Source organism: Prionailurus bengalensis, chromosome E4 (assembly GCF_016509475.1).
Source record: "Prionailurus bengalensis isolate Pbe53 chromosome E4, Fcat_Pben_1.1_paternal_pri, whole genome shotgun sequence".
In the NCBI taxonomy this organism is placed as follows: Eukaryota; Metazoa; Chordata; class Mammalia; order Carnivora; family Felidae; genus Prionailurus; species Prionailurus bengalensis.
Window position 1 is genome coordinate 67,274,808 of NC_057360.1, and position 5,104 is coordinate 67,279,911.

Genomic DNA, 5,104 nt, shown 5'->3' on the forward strand with positions numbered 1-5,104 from the left:
TTGCAGGGATGGGGGATATCCTGGAGGTGCAGTAAATGACATTAGGGTCTCTTCTGGCTCTGACATTATTTGCCCATACTTGGATTTAAAAGGAGAAGAGGGCACCTGGTTGGCTTAGTGTTGAATGTCTGGCTGTGGCTCAGGTCATGGTCTTGGGGTTCCTGAGGTCCAGCCCCGCATAGGGCACTTAGCGGTCAGCGCAGAGCCTGCCTTGGATCCTCTTTCTCTGCACCTCCCCGGATCGTGCTCTCTCTCCCTCTCTCCAGGAAAAAAAAAAAAATTGTTTTTAAATAAAAGGAGGAGATGAGGGACTGGGGGGCCAGAGTGGAGAATCAGTTCACTTCAAGAGATATTTCTACAAGTCAGCAACAAAGACCAACAACCCAATTTAAAAATGAATAGAAGGCAGGCCGCCTGGGTGGCTCAGTCGGTTAAGTGACTGACTTCGGCTCAGGTTATGATCTCACAGTTTTTGAGTTCCAGCCCGCGTTGGCCTCTGTGCTGACAGCTTGGAGCCTGCTTCAGATTCTGTCTCTCTGTCTCTGCTCCTCCCCAACTCGCTTGCTCTCTGTCTCTCTCTCAAAAGTAAATATTAAAAATATTTTTAAAAAAATAGACAAAGGGCTCGAATAGACATTCTTTTCCTTACCTCGGTTCATTAATAAGTATATTCTTTCGTTTGCCCAGGCCAAAAATCTGGGGGCCATCGCTGAATTTTCTCTTTTTCTCACTCATCACATGCAATCTATCATCAGACACCATTGGTTTTATCTTAAAAATATACCCGGGGGACCTGGATGACTCAGTCCCTTAAGCGACTGACTCTTGGTTTTCGCTCAGGTCATGATCTCACATTTGTGAGATGGAACCCCACATCGGACTCTGTGCTGACAGCACGGAGCCTGCTTGGGATCTTCTCTCTCTCTCTCTTTATCTCTCTCTCAAAATAAACTTAAAAAAATGATCATTTTCCCTCCCCTTTTCGAAACACTCCGGTGGTTCCCCATTTATTCAGAATAAAAACCAACATCTACATGGCAATGGCCTACAGGGTCCTACAGTCTCTCTCATACCCACCCCCAGTATCTTTCTCCTTTCATCTACCTCTATCACTCCTGCCTCAGGACCTTCGCATGGGCTTCTGCTTAAGTCTGGAGGCATTTCCTCTGCCATCCACATAGCCCATGCTTTCATTTACTTCATGTTCCATTGTTCAAACTCTGCCCTATCAGTGAGACCTACTCTGAATCTCCTATTTAAAATTGTACAGGGACACCTGGGTGGCGTAGTCAGTTAAGCATCCAACTTGGCTCAGGTCATGTTATGGTTTGCGGGTTTGAGCTTGAGAGGCCTGAGAAAATTAAAACTTAAAAGCTTAAGTTATGGGAAACTGAAACCTAACCAAGCTTAACCAGCTTGTTCCGCTTCTGTACAATTGCTTGGCGCGCCCGTGTATTCCTGATCAATCATTATTGCCTGACACATCCGTATAGTCTTGATCAACCATTGTTGCTTGGCACATCCGTGTACTCCTGATCAATCATTGTTGCTTGGCACATCCGTGTGTTCCTGATCAATCATTGTGATACCCGTACCCCCGGTTGTGGTCTGACCTGAAGGCAGGAACCAATCGAATACTGTTAAGTGTCCAACTTTAAACACCAACCAATCGCAGCTCTGTAACTGTGGAAAATTCCTGATTTCCCCATGACTTGTTTGTACCTGTCTATAAAAGGGGTGTAAAAACCTCTCTCAGGGCCTCTTGGCGTCACCGGCAACGGGGGCGCAGAGGTCCAGGTTCGAACCTGCAATAAATGACCCTTGCTGCTTAGCTTTGACTCTGGACTCTGGTGGTTCGTTTTGGGGGTCTCTTAGACTCTGGGCGTTTCAAGCTCCGCATTGGGGTCTGTGCTGACAGCTCAGAGTCTGGAGCCTGCTTCAGACTCTGTGTCTCCCTCTTTCTCTGCCCCTCCCCCGCTAGCGCTCTGTCTCTTAAAATAATAATAATAAACATTAAAAAATTTTAAATTGTACACACTGCTTCCACTCAAGCTTCTTTCTGCCACTCGATTCTTTCCTTCACAGCACATCCCCATCTAATGTCGGTACGTGTTTGACTTATTTATCTATTATTATCTGTCTCCCACGCTGGAATGTATGTATGCTCTATGATCACAAGACTTGTGTGTTCTGTTCAGTAGTGTGCCCTCGGCACCTGACAGCGCCTGTCACATAAAAAGTGCTCAGTAAATATTTGAGTGAATGAATGAATGGATTTCAGCACTGAGAGTGCTTACCATATGCCAGGCACACAGACACCTGGGGAAGCAGCAAGCTGTACAAGAAGGGATTGCAGTGAAGGGGGGGGGCACTAATTCTGCATGGTAGGTTAGAGAAGAATCTGGAGGGGATGATGTTCTAGGTGGGAGAAGAACCTCACTGTTCGTTCCTTGAGGCAGGATGTCTGTTCATCTCTGTGTTACCAAGACGTGGAATAACGCCGGGCACTCGGGAAAGGTTTCCACAAAACTGCACAGAGGTGCTCAGAAGCTGTAAATAGCACCAAGGCGTGTTTGGAGGCGCTGGAGGGAAGGCACGCTGTTCCGAGGTTTTCGTTTCTTTATTCTGGATCTAACGAAAAGCCATCTCAAGTGTTAGGAAGAATTTTTTTTTTTTTTAAGTAAGCTTCTCTTGACCCTGACCAGAGAGTGGAGCCTGGAGGAGAGTGGCAGAAAGGTGGAAGAGACTGGTGCGGGGTCGGCTCTGGTTGTCTCGGTGAAGTGGCCGGGACCCGGTGGGACTGCAGAGGTGCCGAGGAGTTCGAGGGTGAGCGAGGAGGCGGGGGGTGGGCTGGGGACCCACCCAGTGGTGTGGAGGGGTGGCAGAGAGGAAGCGTAGGGTGAGTTCCAAGCCTCCCCTCGTAGGGGAACATTGGAGGGGAGCAGGTCTGGAGGGGATGACAAACTGAACCTGGGAGATGGTGCGTTAGAGACGCCTGGGGTGTGTCTAGTTACAGGTAAGCAGTAGCTAGAGGGGCGGGCCATGCCCTGTCCCCCACGATACCTCTTCCCGGTGGCCCGCCCTGTTGCTGCGTAGTGAGCCCTGTGAGGACAGGAAGCAGACCTGACTCCTGTGTCTCCCGCCGTCTAGGCCAAGTTCTGAGCCATAGCAGGTGCCGAGTGCATGTTCGCCAGATGGATGGGCGGATGCGCGTCCTTGGTTAAGAGGCGGGAGTGGAAGCAGCAGGCCTGGAGATCTCAGAGGGAGGGAACCCCTGTCCGAGGGAACCCCTAGGAGAACCCCTGTCCCTGTCCGAGGGAACCCTCAGAGGGAGAGAACAGAGCTCGCGGGAACGAGATGCAGAGGCAGACAGGGAGGCAGGTGAGCACGAGGGCACCGCAGCCGGAGACCAAAGGACAGGTGTTGCAGGAAGGAATTGTCGCCAAAGTCTGCAGAGAGGTCACGTCGGGTGAGACTGACCAAGGCTGTGCTCTCACAAACGGTAAGCACCCCCGAGGCCTTGGTCGCCCGAGCGTAGCGCCCCACGCTGCAGGCTGTGGACCTTCTTTCTGACAGGTGAGGAGCTGGGGGGGCGGGGGGGGGCAGACAGGGGAGGCTTCTGCACTCACAGCAGGTGCCGCCCTGGAGGCGTGTCCTGCCCGAGGCCCCACAGCCCTGGGTCTCCAGGCCAGCAGGGGAGCCGCGGGAGAAGGCTAGCGGGTCCTTGGAAGAGTGGAAGCCAGGCCCGGGGTAAGAGTGCACTGGGGGGCGGAGGAAGAGGAGTCAGCAGGGGAGAGAGAAACCCCTAGAGAAGCCACGTAAGGCCAGCAACGAAGACACGGCAGGCGGGATCTGGAGGGGACCCTTGTGCATCGAGTTCACAACAGCCAAGAGGTGCAGCCAACCGGGCGTCCGCCCACAGATGAGCAGGTGAGGACACTGAGGCCAGCGCCCCGGGCGGAGCACGCGTCAGCCCCCAGAGAGGAGGGAACGCATCCTGGGCCCGGGCTACGCCACGGTGACCTTGGAGGATACTATGGTGAGTGGAAAAAGCCAGTCGCGGAAGGCCAGACGCTGTACAATTCCCCCTGAAGCCCCTGAAGTGGTCAGACTCGTAGCGAGTGGAACGGTGGCTGCCAGGGCTGCAGGGAAGGGGGCTGCAAGACGAAAACGCCCTAGAGATGTTGTTACACAGCAACATGAATATCGTTGACGCTACTGAGCTTTAAAGTGGTTAAGAGGTATTTGCTTTGTACCACGATTAAAAATAAATACGTAAATAAAAACGGTAAACCATAAGGGAAGAGAGTTATGGGAAAAGGGTGGCCAGGTGTGAAGGTGACACAGAGGTAGTCTCAGAGAGTCATTTGTGCGGAGAGAGCCAGACCACAGGGCATCGGAGAGGGCGAGGGCCTCCCTGGGGCGGGGGGGGCGCGGGGGGCAGCCAGAAAGGCCCCTCTCTGGCGTTTGGTGGGGAGGGTGGGGGGGGAGCAGCGTTCTCATGTGTTTGGTTCCCGCAGAGAACACCTAGCACACCTGGGTGGGGAGTGGGGGAGACGGAAGGCAGGGGTCGTGGAGTGAGAGGGCAATGCCGGGGGTCTTGGCAGACAGAGGGAAGGGGCTTGGTTAGCCCGAGGGAGGTGGCACGGGGGTGTGGACAGAGCGCCGCGTGTCAGATTTGGGAGGGGATGGGGTGGCTGTACAGTCTCTCCATAAATCCAGTCCACGAGAGTTGACACCAACTGGGGCCGTGGGGAAGGGGTGCCGAATCGGCGTCACGGGAAGCTGGGACAGCAGGGAACAGTAGCTGCGGGGATCAGGAGCGGCGGGGGTCAGCGACAGGTGAGGCACGGCCCGGTGGGTGGGTCCCGGCTGAGGCTGCCGCGCCCCCAGCTGCGCTGGCCTGACAGCGGGGTTTGAGCCACTCTCCTGCAGCGCCTGAGCAGAGGAGAGGGCTGGGGGGCAGGTCCCGGGTGGGGAGCCGGCAGCGCAGAAGAGACCAGTCACCCCACAAACCCTCCCTGCTGACGTCGTGGGACTGCCTGCTCGCCCCACCCCCAGGGTCCTCGGCTACGGCATGCCGCTCGGACAAAAGCACCACTCA